The sequence below is a fragment of the Hyla sarda genome, unplaced genomic scaffold (genome assembly GCF_029499605.1).
Source record: "Hyla sarda isolate aHylSar1 unplaced genomic scaffold, aHylSar1.hap1 scaffold_1308, whole genome shotgun sequence".
NCBI classification, from domain to species: Eukaryota; Metazoa; Chordata; class Amphibia; order Anura; family Hylidae; genus Hyla; species Hyla sarda.
Window position 1 is genome coordinate 82,936 of NW_026607932.1, and position 17,993 is coordinate 100,928.

Here is a 17,993-nt window from a genome sequence, read left to right on the forward strand (position 1 = left end):
CATTATACATAGGTGCTGAATACATAAAAAGCGACTGTTCAGCGACAGACAAGTCGCATCGGCTGAAAGTAGGCCAGAATGTCAGTCCATGTTGGAGCAGGTTTAGATACAGTCTAAAGTATAGATCTCAAAGTCTGTGCACAGAATTTAGCAAGGGCCTCGCACCTTCTGATGCATCAGGTAGGTGCACAATAGCATAGCCTAACCCTCTGTACTTTGGTCTATATTGATGCGGGACATAGACAGCCAGCTGATGACCAATCCATTAGTGCAATGGATGGCTGGAAGCATTTGTCTTTGCCTTTGCAATACCACAGAAGCAATGCATGGTCAATGTACAGCAATGACACACCTGTGTGAACAGCCAGGAGACCCCCCCCCCCCCCATGTTATGTTACATAGTTACATAGTTAGTACGGTCGAAAAAAGACATATGTCCATCAAGTTCAACCAGGGAATTAAGGGGTAGGGGTGTGGCGCGATATTGGGGAAGGGATGAGATTTTATATTTCTTCATAAGCATTAATCTTATTTTGTCAATTAGGAACATTCAGCACCCACCCGCTATCAAGGCAGCTGCCTATCATGTCATGCCCTACCTGCACAGGTGTGCTGGCTACTCAAATGATCCAATTAAGGAGGCCATTTAGTCAGCAGCAGCAGAAGTCCTGTGCCTGGACGCTCCAACAGCGGCCAGACACAAGCAGAAGCAGAAGCAGCAGAAGCAGCAGCAGCACCACCTTTTGTTTTTTGGCTGCAGCAGCAGCAAGGCCCACAGGGCTGGCTAGCTGGCTAGCCAGCAAGCAGGTAGCAATGAAAGTAGGAATCTTTCTTTTTAACCCTGTAAGGGGGTGGTGCACTGTACCCGAAGATACTGCCATATCGGGTCAATGCATAGGGCGACGGAAGCAAGCTTCGAAATCGGCCCCCGTTCTCAAAAATCCATTTAATATATGGTCCCCAGATAGGGGACGTATCAGATATTAAACTGATAAGAACAGATACTACACTTGATCTTAGCCAAAAGGCCGAGAAGCGATAACCGTGAAAGGGGCGGGCCCAACAAGGTGCCCTTCATGGGCACTATCACTGCTTGCTGTCAGGGAGGCTGCCAGACAATTTTCCATGCACACTCTGGGCTGGGGGGCAGTCAACCACCAGTACACACAGCAGAACCTAAACCCATACCATTATTGCTAAGCAGCAAGACAGGGGCCCATTGCACTCCCACGGGGCCTTTTTAAATGCAATCCATAACCCGGATTTGCCAGGAACCCTTCTTACTCCTCCTACTTGCATGTGACACTGGGCTTAGGATCTGCATAGGAAACACACACACAAGCACACACCTACCTTTGTTGCCTGCAGATGCCTCCTTGGCTGTCCCCAAACGGTATCAAACCAACACCCACGGGAAGCTGTAAGCATAGAGGACATGCCTGCACCCCATTGGACTTACCTGTGTGGGTTAAACCCGGGTTATTTGACAACCTATGGCGGTGATGGTTCTGCTCAGGCAGAGCAGTGCTGATGCTCCTCATAAAGCTGTCGCTGCTGTGAAGGTTCTAGGTGACATCACAAATCCCTATGGTTACATACACAACAAAGCTGGGTTGTTGTTGTTTACACTCTGCAAGGCCTGTGGAAGTGAGTGACATCATAGCACTGTAGTTCTGAGGGTTCTAGATGGATGCAACAATCTCCTGTTGCTTCTATGAAGGCCATAATAGATGACATCACCAAACAGCTCCATAGTCACATACACAGCAAAGGAGAGATGTTGTTTACACCTAGTGATGTCAGTGGTATTGAGTGACATCACAGCACAGTGCTAAGGCTCCTGGGCCTGGACACAGCAGCGGCTGCAATATCTCAACGGAGAATACGTTTATATATATGTGTGTGTGTGCGCGTATATATATATATATATATATATATATATATATATATATATATATATATATTTCTCCGCCGAAATCACTTTTAAACCCATTTCCACCTTTTTTTCCCTTCTCTTCCTCTTACTTTTTTTTCAAGTTTTTTTACGTTTTTCTCCTTTTCGCCTCTTTTCTGGGCGTATTATTCTTCTTTTTCTTCTTTTTTTTCGTCTAATGCATACCCCATCAGTGCAGCAATGCTTATTCAATACCGCCAGCAGATGGAGACACTGGGGGATAATTTTCTAAGGATTTATACTGATTTTTCCTGTCTGAATTTGTCGCACAGAAAGTTGCAGGCCAAATATGTGTGACATTTCTGCGACTTTAGCTTCTAGAGCATTTTTACAACATTATACATAGGTGCTGAATACATAAAAAGCGACTGTTCAGCGACAGACAAGTCGCATCGGCTGAAAGTAGGCCAGAATGTCAGTCCATGTTGGAGCAGGTTTAGATACAGTCTAAAGTATAGATCTCAAAGTCTGTGCACAGAATTTAGCAAGGGCCTCGCACCTTCTGATGCATCAGGTAGGTGCACAATAGCATAGCCTAACCCTCTGTACTTTGGTCTATATTGATGCGGGACATAGACAGCCAGCTGATGACCAATCCATTAGTGCAATGGATGGCTGGAAGCATTTGTCTTTGCCTTTGCAATACCACAGAAGCAATGCATGGTCAATGTACAGCAATGACACACCTGTGTGAACAGCCAGGAGACCCCCCCCCCCCCATGTTATGTTACATAGTTACATAGTTAGTACGGTCGAAAAAAGACATATGTCCATCAAGTTCAACCAGGGAATTAAGGGGTAGGGGTGTGGCGCGATATTGGGGAAGGGATGAGATTTTATATTTCTTCATAAGCATTAATCTTATTTTGTCAATTAGGAACATTCAGCACCCACCCGCTATCAAGGCAGCTGCCTATCATGTCATGCCCTACCTGCACAGGTGTGCTGGCTACTCAAATGATCCAATTAAGGAGGCCATTTAGTCAGCAGCAGCAGAAGTCCTGTGCCTGGACGCTCCAACAGCGGCCAGACACAAGCAGAAGCAGAAGCAGCAGAAGCAGCAGCAGCACCACCTTTTGTTTTTTGGCTGCAGCAGCAGCAAGGCCCACAGGGCTGGCTAGCTGGCTAGCCAGCAAGCAGGTAGCAATGAAAGTAGGAATCTTTCTTTTTAACCCTGTAAGGGGGTGGTGCACTGTACCCGAAGATACTGCCATATCGGGTCAATGCATAGGGCGACGGAAGCAAGCTTCGAAATCGGCCCCCGTTCTCAAAAATCCATTTAATATATGGTCCCCAGATAGGGGACGTATCAGATATTAAACTGATAAGAACAGATACTACACTTGATCTTAGCCAAAAGGCCGAGAAGCGATAACCGTGAAAGGGGCGGGCCCAACAAGGTGCCCTTCATGGGCACTATCACTGCTTGCTGTCAGGGAGGCTGCCAGACAATTTTCCATGCACACTCTGGGCTGGGGGGCAGTCAACCACCAGTACACACAGCAGAACCTAAACCCATACCATTATTGCTAAGCAGCAAGACAGGGGCCCATTGCACTCCCACGGGGCCTTTTTAAATGCAATCCATAACCCGGATTTGCCAGGAACCCTTCTTACTCCTCCTACTTGCATGTGACACTGGGCTTAGGATCTGCATAGGAAACACACACACAAGCACACACCTACCTTTGTTGCCTGCAGATGCCTCCTTGGCTGTCCCCAAACGGTATCAAACCAACACCCACGGGAAGCTGTAAGCATAGAGGACATGCCTGCACCCCATTGGACTTACCTGTGTGGGTTAAACCCGGGTTATTTGACAACCTATGGCGGTGATGGTTCTGCTCAGACAGAGCAGTGCTGATGCTCCTCATAAAGCTGTCGCTGCTGTGAAGGTTCTAGGTGACATCACAAATCCCTATGGTTACATACACAACAAAGCTGGGTTGTTGTTGTTTACACTCTGCAAGGCCTGTGGAAGTGAGTGACATCATAGCACTGTAGTTCTGACGGTTCTAGATGGATGCAACAATCTCCTGTTGCTTCTATGAAGGCCATAATAGACGACATCACCAAACAGCTCCATAGTCACATACACAGCAAAGGAGGGATGTTGTTTACACCTAGTGATGTCAGTGGTATTGAGTGACATCACAGCACAGTGCTAAGGCTCCTGGGCCTGGACACAGCAGCGGCTGCAATATCTCAACGGAGAATACGTTTATATATATGTGTGTGTGTGCGCGTATATATATATATATATATATATATATATATATATATATATATATATTTCTCCGCCGAAATCACTTTTAAACCCATTTCCACCTTTTTTTCCCTTCTCTTCCTCTTACTTTTTTTTCACGTTTTTTTAAGTTTTTCTCCTTTTCGCCTCTTTTCTGGGCGTATTATTCTTCTTTTTCTTCTTTTTTTTCGTCTAATGCATACCCCATCAGTGCAGCAATGCTTATTCAATACCGCCAGCAGATGGAGACACTGGGGGATAATTTTCTAATGATTTATACTGATTTTTCCTGTCTGAATTTGTCGCACAGAAAGTTGCAGGCCAAATATGTGTGACATTTCTGCGACTTTAGCTTCTAGAGCATTTTTACAACATTATACATAGGTGCTGAATACATAAAAAGCGACTGTTCAGCGACAGACAAGTCGCATCGGCTGAAAGTAGGCCAGAATGTCAGTCCATGTTGGAGCAGGTTTAGATACAGTCTAAAGTATAGATCTCAAAGTCTGTGCACAGAATTTAGCAAGGGCCTCGCACCTTCTGATGCATCAGGTAGGTGCACAATAGCATAGCCTAACCCTCTGTACTTTGGTCTATATTGATGCGGGACATAGACAGCCAGCTGATGACCAATCCATTAGTGCAATGGATGGCTGGAAGCATTTGTCTTTGCCTTTGCAATACCACAGAAGCAATGCATGGTCAATGTACAGCAATGACACACCTGTGTGAACAGCCAGGAGACCCCCCCCCCATGTTATGTTACATAGTTACATAGTTAGTACGGTCGAAAAAAGACATATGTCCATCAAGTTCAACCAGGGAATTAAGGGGTAGGGGTGTGGCGCGATATTGGGGAAGGGATGAGATTTTATATTTCTTCATAAGCATTAATCTTATTTTGTCAATTAGGAACATTCAGCACCCACCCGCTATCAAGGCAGCTGCCTATCATGTCATGCCCTACCTGCACAGGTGTGCTGGCTACTCAAATGATCCAATTAAGGAGGCCATTTAGTCAGCAGCAGCAGAAGTCCTGTGCCTGGACGCTCCAACAGCGGCCAGACACAAGCAGAAGCAGAAGCAGCAGAAGCAGCAGCAGCACCACCTTTTGTTTTTTGGCTGCAGCAGCAGCAAGGCCCACAGGGCTGGCTAGCTGGCTAGCCAGCAAGCAGGTGGCAATGAAAGTAGGAATCTTTCTTTTTAACCCTGTAAGGGGGTGGTGCACTGTACCCGAAGATACTGCCATATCGGGTCAATGCATAGGGCGACGGAAGCAAGCTTCGAAATCGGCCCCCGTTCTCAAAAATCCATTTAATATATGGTCCCCAGATAGGGGACGTATCAGATATTAAACTGATAAGAACAGATACTACACTTGATCTTAGCCAAAAGGCCGAGAAGCGATAACCGTGAAAGGGGCGGGCCCAACAAGGTGCCCTTCATGGGCACTATCACTGCTTGCTGTCAGGGAGGCTGCCAGACAATTTTCCATGCACACTCTGGGCTGGGGGGCAGTCAACCACCAGTACACACAGCAGAACCTAAACCCATACCATTATTGCTAAGCAGCAAGACAGGGGCCCATTGCACTCCCACGGGGCCTTTTTAAATGCAATCCATAACCCGGATTTGCCAGGAACCCTTCTTACTACTCCTACTTGCATGTGACACTGGGCTTAGGATCTGCATAGGAAACACACACACAAGCACACACCTACCTTTGTTGCCTGCAGATGCCTCCTTGGCTGTCCCCAAACGGTATCAAACCAACACCCACGGGAAGCTGTAAGCATAGAGGACATGCCTGCACCCCATTGGACTTACCTGTGTGGGTTAAACCCGGGTTATTTGACAACCTATGGCGGTGATGGTTCTGCTCAGGCAGAGCAGTGCTGATGCTCCTCATAAAGCTGTCGCTGCTGTGAAGGTTCTAGGTGACATCACAAATCCCTATGGTTACATACACAACAAAGCTGGGTTGTTGTTGTTTACACTCTGCAAGGCCTGTGGAAGTGAGTGACATCATAGCACTGTAGTTCTGAGGGTTCTAGATGGATGCAACAATCTCCTGTTGCTTCTATGAAGGCCATAATAGACGACATCACCAAACAGCTCCATAGTCACATACACAGCAAAGGAGAGATGTTGTTTACACCTAGTGATGTCAGTGGTATTGAGTGACATCACAGCACAGTGCTAAGGCTCCTGGGCCTGGACACAGCAGCGGCTGCAATATCTCAACGGAGAATACGTTTATATATATGTGTGTGTGTGCGCGTATATATATATATATATATATATATATATATATATATATATATTTCTCCGCCGAAATCACTTTTAAACCCATTTCCACCTTTTTTTCCCTTCTCTTCCTCTTACTTTTTTTTCACGTTTTTTTACGTTTTTCTCCTTTTCGCCTCTTTTCTGGGCGTATTATTCTTCTTTTTCTTCTTTTTTTTCGTCTAATGCATACCCCATCAGTGCAGCAATGCTTATTCAATACCGCCAGCAGATGGAGACACTGGGGGATAATTTTCTAAGGATTTATACTGATTTTTCCTGTCTGAATTTGTCGCACAGAAAGTTGCAGGCCAAATATGTGTGACATTTCTGCGACTTTAGCTTCTAGAGCATTTTTACAACATTATACATAGGTGCTGAATACATAAAAAGCGACTGTTCAGCGACAGACAAGTCGCATCGGCTGAAAGTAGGCCAGAATGTCAGTCCATGTTGGAGCAGGTTTAGATACAGTCTAAAGTATAGATCTCAAAGTCTGTGCACAGAATTTAGCAAGGGCCTCGCACCTTCTGATGCATCAGGTAGGTGCACAATAGCATAGCCTAACCCTCTGTACTTTGGTCTATATTGATGCGGGACATAGACAGCCAGCTGATGACCAATCCATTAGTGCAATGGATGGCTGGAAGCATTTGTCTTTGCCTTTGCAATACCACAGAAGCAATGCATGGTCAATGTACAGCAATGACACACCTGTGTGAACAGCCAGGAGACCCCCCCCCCCCCCATGTTATGTTACATAGTTACATAGTTAGTACGGTCGAAAAAAGACATATGTCCATCAAGTTCAACCAGGGAATTAAGGGGTAGGGGTGTGGCGCGATATTGGGGAAGGGATGAGATTTTATATTTCTTCATAAGCATTAATCTTATTTTGTCAATTAGGAACATTCAGCACCCACCCGCTATCAAGGCAGCTGCCTATCATGTCATGCCCTACCTGCACAGGTGTGCTGGCTACTCAAATGATCCAATTAAGGAGGCCATTTAGTCAGCAGCAGCAGAAGTCCTGTGCCTGGACGCTCCAACAGCGGCCAGACACAAGCAGAAGCAGAAGCAGCAGAAGCAGCAGCAGCACCACCTTTTGTTTTTTGGCTGCAGCAGCAGCAAGGCCCACAGGGCTGGCTAGCTGGCTAGCCAGCAAGCAGGTAGCAATGAAAGTAGGAATCTTTCTTTTTAACCCTGTAAGGGGGTGGTGCACTGTACCCGAAGATACTGCCATATCGGGTCAATGCATAGGGCGACGGAAGCAAGCTTCGAAATCGGCCCCCGTTCTCAAAAATCCATTTAATATATGGTCCCCAGATAGGGGACGTATCAGATATTAAACTGATAAGAACAGATACTACACTTGATCTTAGCCAAAAGGCCGAGAAGCGATAACCGTGAAAGGGGCGGGCCCAACAAGGTGCCCTTCATGGGCACTATCACTGCTTGCTGTCAGGGAGGCTGCCAGACAATTTTCCATGCACACTCTGGGCTGGGGGGCAGTCAACCACCAGTACACACAGCAGAACCTAAACCCATACCATTATTGCTAAGCAGCAAGACAGGGGCCCATTGCACTCCCACGGGGCCTTTTTAAATGCAATCCATAACCCGGATTTGCCAGGAACCCTTCTTACTCCTCCTACTTGCATGTGACACTGGGCTTAGGATCTGCATAGGAAACACACACACAAGCACACACCTACCTTTGTTGCCTGCAGATGCCTCCTTGGCTGTCCCCAAACGGTATCAAACCAACACCCACGGGAAGCTGTAAGCATAGAGGACATGCCTGCACCCCATTGGACTTACCTGTGTGGGTTAAACCCGGGTTATTTGACAACCTATGGCGGTGATGGTTCTGCTCAGGCAGAGCAGTGCTGATGCTCCTCATAAAGCTGTCGCTGCTGTGAAGGTTCTAGGTGACATCACAAATCCCTATGGTTACATACACAACAAAGCTGGGTTGTTGTTGTTTACACTCTGCAAGGCCTGTGGAAGTGAGTGACATCATAGCACTGTAGTTCTGAGGGTTCTAGATGGATAGAACAATCTCCTGTTGCTTCTATGAAGGCCATAATAGACGACATCACCAAACAGCTCCATAGTCACATACACAGCAAAGGAGAGATGTTGTTTACACCTAGTGATGTCAGTGGTATTGAGTGACATCACAGCACAGTGCTAAGGCTCCTGGGCCTGGACACAGCAGCGGCTGCAATATCTCAACGGAGAATACGTTTATATATATGTGTGTGTGTGCGCGTATATATATATATATATATATATATATATATATATATATATATATATTTCTCCGCCGAAATCACTTTTAAACCCATTTCCACCTTTTTTTCCCTTCTCTTCCTCTTACTTTTTTTTCACGTTTTTTTACGTTTTTCTCCTTTTCGCCTCTTTTCTGGGCGTATTATTCTTCTTTTTCTTCTTTTTTTTCGTCTAATGCATACCCCATCAGTGCAGCAATGCTTATTCAATACTGCCAGCAGATGGAGACACTGGGGGATAATTTTCTAAGGATTTATACTGATTTTTCCTGTCTGAATTTGTCGCACAGAAAGTTGCAGGCCAAATATGTGTGACATTTCTGTGACTTTAGCTTCTAGAGCATTTTTACAACATTATACATAGGTGCTGAATACATAAAAAGCGACTGTTCAGCGACAGACAAGTCGCATCGGCTGAAAGTAGGCCAGAATGTCAGTCCATGTTGGAGCAGGTTTAGATACAGTCTAAAGTATAGATCTCAAAGTCTGTGCACAGAATTTAGCAAGGGCCTCGCACCTTCTGATGCATCAGGTAGGTGCACAATAGCATAGCCTAACCCTCTGTACTTTGGTCTATATTGATGCGGGACATAGACAGCCAGCTGATGACCAATCCATTAGTGCAATGGATGGCTGGAAGCATTTGTCTTTGCCTTTGCAATACCACAGAAGCAATGCATGGTCAATGTACAGCAATGACACACCTGTGTGAACAGCCAGGAGACCCCCCCCCCCCCCCATGTTATGTTACATAGTTACATAGTTAGTACGGTCGAAAAAAGACATATGTCCATCAAGTTCAACCAGGGAATTAAGGGGTAGGGGTGTGGCGCGATATTGGGGAAGGGATGAGATTTTATATTTCTTCATAAGCATTAATCTTATTTTGTCAATTAGGAACATTCAGCACCCACCCGCTATCAAGGCAGCTGCCTATCATGTCATGCCCTACCTGCACAGGTGTGCTGGCTACTCAAATGATCCAATTAAGGAGGCCATTTAGTCAGCAGCAGCAGAAGTCCTGTGCCTGGACGCTCCAACAGCGGCCAGACACAAGCAGAAGCAGAAGCAGCAGAAGCAGCAGCAGCACCACCTTTTGTTTTTTGGCTGCAGCAGCAGCAAGGCCCACAGGGCTGGCTAGCTGGCTAGCCAGCAAGCAGGTAGCAATGAAAGTAGGAATCTTTCTTTTTAACCCTGTAAGGGGGTGGTGCACTGTACCCGAAGATACTGCCATATCGGGTCAATGCATAGGGCGACGGAAGCAAGCTTCGAAATCGGCCCCCGTTCTCAAAAATCCATTTAATATATGGTCCCCAGATAGGGGACATATCAGATATTAAACTGATAAGAACAGATACTACACTTGATCTTAGCCAAAAGGCCGAGAAGCGATAACCGTGAAAGGGGCGGGCCCAACAAGGTGCCCTTCATGGGCACTATCACTGCTTGCTGTCAGGGAGGCTGCCAGACAATTTTCCATGCACACTCTGGGCTGGGGGGCAGTCAACCACCAGTACACACAGCAGAACCTAAACCCATACCATTATTGCTAAGCAGCAAGACAGGGGCCCATTGCACTCCCACGGGGCCTTTTTAAATGCAATCCATAACCCGGATTTGCCAGGAACCCTTCTTACTCCTCCTACTTGCATGTGACACTGGGCTTAGGATCTGCATAGGAAACACACACACAAGCACACACCTACCTTTGTTGCCTGCAGATGCCTCCTTGGCTGTCCCCAAACGGTATCAAACCAACACCCACGGGAAGCTGTAAGCATAGAGGACATGCCTGCACCCCATTGGACTTACCTGTGTGGGTTAAACCCGGGTTATTTGACAACCTATGGCGGTGATGGTTCTGCTCAGGCAGAGCAGTGCTGATGCTCCTCATAAAGCTGTCGCTGCTGTGAAGGTTCTAGGTGACATCACAAATCCCTATGGTTACATACACAACAAAGCTGGGTTGTTGTTGTTTACACTCTGCAAGGCCTGTGGAAGTGAGTGACATCATAGCACTGTAGTTCTGAGGGTTCTAGATGGATGCAACAATCTCCTGTTGCTTCTATGAAGGCCATAATAGACGACATCACCAAACAGCTCCATAGTCACATACACAGCAAAGGAGAGATGTTGTTTACACCTAGTGATGTCAGTGGTATTGAGTGACATCACAGCACAGTGCTAAGGCTCCTGGGCCTGGACACAGCAGCGGCTGCAATATCTCAACGGAGAATACGTTTATATATATGTGTGTGTGTGCGCGTATATATATATATATATATATATATATATATATATATATATATATATATATATTCTCCGCCGAAATCACTTTTAAACCCATTTCCACCTTTTTTTCCCTTCTCTTCCTCTTACTTTTTTTTCACGTTTTTTTACGTTTTTCTCCTTTTCGCCTCTTTTCTGGGCGTATTATTCTTCTTTTTCTTCTTTTTTTTCGTCTAATGCATACCCCATCAGTGCAGCAATGCTTATTCAATACCGCCAGCAGATGGAGACACTGGGGGATAATTTTCTAAGGATTTATACTGATTTTTCCTGTCTGAATTTGTCGCACAGAAAGTTGCAGGCCAAATATGTGTGACATTTCTGCGACTTTAGCTTCTAGAGCATTTTTACAACATTATACATAGGTGCTGAATACATAAAAAGCGACTGTTCAGCGACAGACAAGTCGCATCGGCTGAAAGTAGGCCAGAATGTCAGTCCATGTTGGAGCAGGTTTAGATACAGTCTAAAGTATAGATCTCAAAGTCTGTGCACAGAATTTAGCAAGGGCCTCGCACCTTCTGATGCATCAGGTAGGTGCACAATAGCATAGCCTAACCCTCTGTACTTTGGTCTATATTGATGCGGGACATAGACAGCCAGCTGATGACCAATCCATTAGTGCAATGGATGGCTGGAAGCATTTGTCTTTGCCTTTGCAATACCACAGAAGCAATGCATGGTCAATGTACAGCAATGACACACCTGTGTGAACAGCCAGGAGACCCCCCCCCCCCCCATGTTATGTTACATAGTTACATAGTTAGTACGGTCGAAAAAAGACATATGTCCATCAAGTTCAACCAGGGAATTAAGGGGTAGGGGTGTGGCGCGATATTGGGGAAGGGATGAGATTTTATATTTCTTCATAAGCATTAATCTTATTTTGTCAATTAGGAACATTCAGCACCCACCCGCTATCAAGGCAGCTGCCTATCATGTCATGCCCTACCTGCACAGGTGTGCTGGCTACTCAAATGATCCAATTAAGGAGGCCATTTAGTCAGCAGCAGCAGAAGTCCTGTGCCTGGACGCTCCAACAGCGGCCAGACACAAGCAGAAGCAGAAGCAGCAGAAGCAGCAGCAGCACCACCTTTTGTTTTTTGGCTGCAGCAGCAGCAAGGCCCACAGGGCTGGCTAGCTGGCTAGCCAGCAAGCAGGTAGCAATGAAAGTAGGAATCTTTCTTTTTAACCCTGTAAGGGGGTGGTGCACTGTACCCGAAGATACTGCCATATCGGGTCAATGCATAGGGCGACGGAAGCAAGCTTCGAAATCGGCCCCCGTTCTCAAAAATCCATTTAATATATGGTCCCCAGATAGGGGACGTATCAGATATTAAACTGATAAGAACAGATACTACACTTGATCTTAGCCAAAAGGCCGAGAAGCGATAACCGTGAAAGGGGCGGGCCCAACAAGGTGCCCTTCATGGGCACTATCACTGCTTGCTGTCAGGGAGGCTGCCAGACAATTTTCCATGCACACTCTGGGCTGGGGGGCAGTCAACCACCAGTACACACAGCAGAACCTAAACCCATACCATTATTGCTAAGCAGCAAGACAGGGGCCCATTGCACTCCCACGGGGCCTTTTTAAATGCAATCCATAACCCGGATTTGCCAGGAACCCTTCTTACTCCTCCTACTTGCATGTGACACTGGGCTTAGGATCTGCATAGGAAACACACACACAAGCACACACCTACCTTTGTTGCCTGCAGATGCCTCCTTGGCTGTCCCCAAACGGTATCAAACCAACACCCACGGGAAGCTGTAAGCATAGAGGACATGCCTGCACCCCATTGGACTTACCTGTGTGGGTTAAACCCGGGTTATTTGACAACCTATGGCGGTGATGGTTCTGCTCAGGCAGAGCAGTGCTGATGCTCCTCATAAAGCTGTCGCTGCTGTGAAGGTTCTAGGTGACATCACAAATCCCTATGGTTACATACACAACAAAGCTGGGTTGTTGTTGTTTACACTCTGCAAGGCCTGTGGAAGTGAGTGACATCATAGCACTGTAGTTCTGAGGGTTCTAGATGGATGCAACAATCTCCTGTTGCTTCTATGAAGGCCATAATAGACGACATCACCAAACAGCTCCATAGTCACATACACAGCAAAGGAGAGATGTTGTTTACACCTAGTGATGTCAGTGGTATTGAGTGACATCACAGCACAGTGCTAAGGCTCCTGGGCCTGGACACAGCAGCGGCTGCAATATCTCAACGGAGAATACGTTTATATATATGTGTGTGTGTGCGCGTATATATATATATATATATATATATATATATATATATATATATATTTCTCCGCCGAAATCACTTTTAAACCCATTTCCACCTTTTTTTCCCTTCTCTTCCTCTTACTTTTTTTTCAAGTTTTTTTACGTTTTTCTCCTTTTCGCCTCTTTTCTGGGCGTATTATTCTTCTTTTTCTTCTTTTTTTTCGTCTAATGCATACCCCATCAGTGCAGCAATGCTTATTCAATACCGCCAGCAGATGGAGACACTGGGGGATAATTTTCTAAGGATTTATACTGATTTTTCCTGTCTGAATTTGTCGCACAGAAAGTTGCAGGCCAAATATGTGTGACATTTCTGCGACTTTAGCTTCTAGAGCATTTTTACAACATTATACATAGGTGCTGAATACATAAAAAGCGACTGTTCAGCGACAGACAAGTCGCATCGGCTGAAAGTAGGCCAGAATGTCAGTCCATGTTGGAGCAGGTTTAGATACAGTCTAAAGTATAGATCTCAAAGTCTGTGCACAGAATTTAGCAAGGGCCTCGCACCTTCTGATGCATCAGGTAGGTGCACAATAGCATAGCCTAACCCTCTGTACTTTGGTCTATATTGATGCGGGACATAGACAGCCAGCTGATGACCAATCCATTAGTGCAATGGATGGCTGGAAGCATTTGTCTTTGCCTTTGCAATACCACAGAAGCAATGCATGGTCAATGTACAGCAATGACACACCTGTGTGAACAGCCAGGAGACCCCCCCCCCCCCCCATGTTATGTTACATAGTTACATAGTTAGTACGGTCGAAAAAAGACATATGTCCATCAAGTTCAACCAGGGAATTAAGGGGTAGGGGTGTGGTGCGATATTGGGGAAGGGATGAGATTTTATATTTCTTCATAAGCATTAATCTTATTTTGTCAATTAGGAACATTCAGCACCCACCCGCTATCAAGGCAGCTGCCTATCATGTCATGCCCTACCTGCACAGGTGTGCTGGCTACTCAAATGATCCAATTAAGGAGGCCATTTAGTCAGCAGCAGCAGAAGTCCTGTGCCTGGACGCTCCAACAGCGGCCAGACACAAGCAGAAGCAGAAGCAGCAGAAGCAGCAGCAGCACCACCTTTTGTTTTTTGGCTGCAGCAGCAGCAAGGCCCACAGGGCTGGCTAGCTGGCTAGCCAGCAAGCAGGTAGCAATGAAAGTAGGAATCTTTCTTTTTAACCCTGTAAGGGGGTGGTGCACTGTACCCGAAGATACTGCCATATCGGGTCAATGCATAGGGCGACGGAAGCAAGCTTCGAAATCGGCCCCCGTTCTCAAAAATCCATTTAATATATGGTCCCCAGATAGGGGACGTATCAGATATTAAACTGATAAGAACAGATACTACACTTGATCTTAGCCAAAAGGCCGAGAAGCGATAACCGTGAAAGGGGCGGGCCCAACAAGGTGCCCTTCATGGGCACTATCACTGCTTGCTGTCAGGGAGGCTGCCAGACAATTTTCCATGCACACTCTGGGCTGGGGGGCAGTCAACCACCAGTACACACAGCAGAACCTAAACCCATACCATTATTGCTAAGCAGCAAGACAGGGGCCCATTGCACTCCCACGGGGCCTTTTTAAATGCAATCCATAACCCGGATTTGCCAGGAACCCTTCTTACTCCTCCTACTTGCATGTGACACTGGGCTTAGGATCTGCATAGGAAACACACACACAAGCACACACCTACCTTTGTTGCCTGCAGATGCCTCCTTGGCTGTCCCCAAACGGTATCAAACCAACACCCACGGGAAGCTGTAAGCATAGAGGACATGCCTGCACCCCATTGGACTTACCTGTGTGGGTTAAACCCGGGTTATTTGACAACCTATGGCGGTGATGGTTCTGCTCAGGCAGAGCAGTGCTGATGCTCCTCATAAAGCTGTCGCTGCTGTGAAGGTTCTAGGTGACATCACAAATCCCTATGGTTACATACACAACAAAGCTGGGTTGTTGTTGTTTACACTCTGCAAGGCCTGTGGAAGTGAGTGACATCATAGCACTGTAGTTCTGAGGGTTCTAGATGGATGCAACAATCTCCTGTTGCTTCTATGAAGGCCATAATAGACGACATCACCAAACAGCTCCATAGTCACATACACAGCAAAGGAGAGATGTTGTTTACACCTAGTGATGTCAGTGGTATTGAGTGACATCACAGCACAGTGCTAAGGCTCCTGGGCCTGGACACAGCAGCGGCTGCAATATCTCAACGGAGAATACGTTTATATATATGTGTGTGTGTGCGCGTATATATATATATATATATATATATATATATATATATATATATATATTTCTCCGCCGAAATCACTTTTAAACCCATTTCCACCTTTTTTTCCCTTCTCTTCCTCTTACTTTTTTTTCAAGTTTTTTTACGTTTTTCTCCTTTTCGCCTCTTTTCTGGGCGTATTATTCTTCTTTTTCTTCTTTTTTTTCGTCTAATGCATACCCCATCAGTGCAGCAATGCTTATTCAATACCGCCAGCAGATGGAGACACTGGGGGATAATTTTCTAAGGATTTATACTGATTTTTCCTGTCTGAATTTGTCGCACAGAAAGTTGCAGGCCAAATATGTGTGACATTTCTGCGACTTTAGCTTCTAGAGCATTTTTACAACATTATACATAGGTGCTGAATACATAAAAAGCGACTGTTCAGCGACAGACAAGTCGCATCGGCTGAAAGTAGGCCAGAATGTCAGTCCATGTTGGAGCAGGTTTAGATACAGTCTAAAGTATAGATCTCAAAGTCTGTGCACAGAATTTAGCAAGGGCCTCGCACCTTCTGATGCATCAGGTAGGTGCACAATAGCATAGCCTAACCCTCTGTACTTTGGTCTATATTGATGCGGGACATAGACAGCCAGCTGATGACCAATCCATTAGTGCAATGGATGGCTGGAAGCATTTGTCTTTGCCTTTGCAATACCACAGAAGCAATGCATGGTCAATGTACAGCAATGACACACCTGTGTGAACAGCCAGGAGACCCCCCCCCCCCCCCCCCATGTTATGTTACATAGTTACATAGTTAGTACGGTCGAAAAAAGACATATGTCCATCAAGTTCAACCAGGGAATTAAGGGGTAGGGGTGTGGCGCGATATTGGGGAAGGGATGAGATTTTATATTTCTTCATAAGCATTAATCTTATTTTGTCAATTAGGAACATTCAGCACCCACCCGCTATCAAGGCAGCTGCCTATCATGTCATGCCCTACCTGCACAGGTGTGCTGGCTACTCAAATGATCCAATTAAGGAGGCCATTTAGTCAGCAGCAGCAGAAGTCCTGTGCCTGGACGCTCCAACAGCGGCCAGACACAAGCAGAAGCAGAAGCAGCAGAAGCAGCAGCAGCACCACCTTTTGTTTTTTGGCTGCAGCAGCAGCAAGGCCCACAGGGCTGGCTAGCTGGCTAGCCAGCAAGCAGGTAGCAATGAAAGTAGGAATCTTTCTTTTTAACCCTGTAAGGGGGTGGTGCACTGTACCCGAAGATACTGCCATATCGGGTCAATGCATAGGGCGACGGAAGCAAGCTTCGAAATCGGCCCCCGTTCTCAAAAATCCATTTAATATATGGTCCCCAGATAGGGGACGTATCAGATATTAAACTGATAAGAACAGATTTTTTTTGATTGAAAGAGCTTTATTTTCCGTTCAGTCATTACAAGTCGTACAATAAATTACAGTCACACAAAGCATGATAGTACAATACACAGCAAAGGTTCCCTAAGCTATACATCGCACACCATGCTACTCTAACATTCAGCTCAATCCTGCAATAGAAAGGCACAAGAGATCAAACAAAAACCAATTAATACAATCTGTGATCGGGGTAGGGGTGTGGGCGACTATGTGGGGGTAGGGAGGGGGCGGATCACAGGGCCAAACTGTTGGGCTGTATCTTCAGGGAGACATGGGAGAAGGAGAGGGGTCTTCACTCCTCTTCTTCCTCATCAACGGCCGAGCTGTCCAAGATGGAATAGTCTCTAAGCAGGTTCTTGATGAACCTGCGGCAGTCCCGGACGGACATGTTTTCCCTGTTGATCACGAGGCGGTTCCTGGCAAGCCACACTGCGTCCTTAAAACAGTTCATAAGGCGCCAGGCCTCCTGGATGGCCTCCACGTCGTGGGTCCCAGGGAACAGGCCGTAAAGCACCGAATGGTACGATAGGCAGCTCCTGGGCACTGAGTCTCTGAGTTCATGTTCTAGGGCGTCCAACAGACCCTGTGCAAAGGGGCACTGCCAAAACACGTGGAAAGATGTTTCCTCCACGTAGGGGCAACGGGGGCAGTACCGGGTCTTGCACAGGTTGCGGGCATGCATGAATGACCTGAGAGAGAGACCTCCCATGACGGCCATCCACGACAAGTCCTTGTGTCCATTGGTAGGCCGCTTTGAGGCCACATTGTTCCAAACTGTCTCTGCAGTGGCTGCGGGGAGTCCCGGAACCAGCTCGGTCAAGTCCTTAGCTCGGATGAGCTTGTGGATTGTCTTCGGCTTCCATAGGTCGGGTTTCAGTCCTTCCAGCTGGTGCTCCCTCACAAACCGGACAACATCCCCATAGAACCAGGGAGTGTTCCAATTGTAAGGGATGGAGCTGTCCCACTTGTCCCAGCCCAG

At 46.4% G+C, this 17,993-nt stretch overlaps 7 non-coding genes and 1 pseudogene across 7 annotated transcripts; all 8 read right to left on the bottom strand.

Annotated features, from left to right (window-relative positions):
- Positions 1–849: 849 nt before the first annotated feature.
- On the bottom strand, positions 850–1,040 carry LOC130305145 (U2 spliceosomal RNA). Its single transcript, XR_008854753.1, has one exon. It is a non-coding gene; the product is annotated as a U2 spliceosomal RNA (small nuclear RNA).
- Positions 1,041–3,136: 2,096 nt separating this feature from the next.
- Positions 3,137–3,327, bottom strand: LOC130305146 (U2 spliceosomal RNA). The gene has a single exon (XR_008854754.1). It is a non-coding gene; the product is annotated as a U2 spliceosomal RNA (small nuclear RNA).
- A 2,089-nt stretch (positions 3,328–5,416) lies between these two features.
- LOC130305147 (U2 spliceosomal RNA) lies at positions 5,417–5,607 on the bottom strand. The gene has a single exon (XR_008854755.1). It is a non-coding gene; the product is annotated as a U2 spliceosomal RNA (small nuclear RNA).
- Positions 5,608–7,696: 2,089 nt separating this feature from the next.
- Positions 7,697–7,887, bottom strand: LOC130305148 (U2 spliceosomal RNA). The gene has a single exon (XR_008854756.1). It is a non-coding gene; the product is annotated as a U2 spliceosomal RNA (small nuclear RNA).
- A 2,094-nt stretch (positions 7,888–9,981) lies between these two features.
- LOC130305166 (U2 spliceosomal RNA) lies at positions 9,982–10,172 on the bottom strand. The gene has a single exon (XR_008854771.1). It is a non-coding gene; the product is annotated as a U2 spliceosomal RNA (small nuclear RNA).
- Positions 10,173–12,270: 2,098 nt separating this feature from the next.
- On the bottom strand, positions 12,271–12,461 carry LOC130305149 (U2 spliceosomal RNA). Its single transcript, XR_008854757.1, has one exon. It is a non-coding gene; the product is annotated as a U2 spliceosomal RNA (small nuclear RNA).
- Positions 12,462–14,553: 2,092 nt separating this feature from the next.
- Positions 14,554–14,744, bottom strand: LOC130305150 (U2 spliceosomal RNA). The gene has a single exon (XR_008854758.1). It is a non-coding gene; the product is annotated as a U2 spliceosomal RNA (small nuclear RNA).
- A 2,097-nt stretch (positions 14,745–16,841) lies between these two features.
- Positions 16,842–17,017, bottom strand: LOC130305158 (U2 spliceosomal RNA; annotated as a pseudogene).
- Between the last annotated feature and the right edge of the window lie 976 nt (positions 17,018–17,993).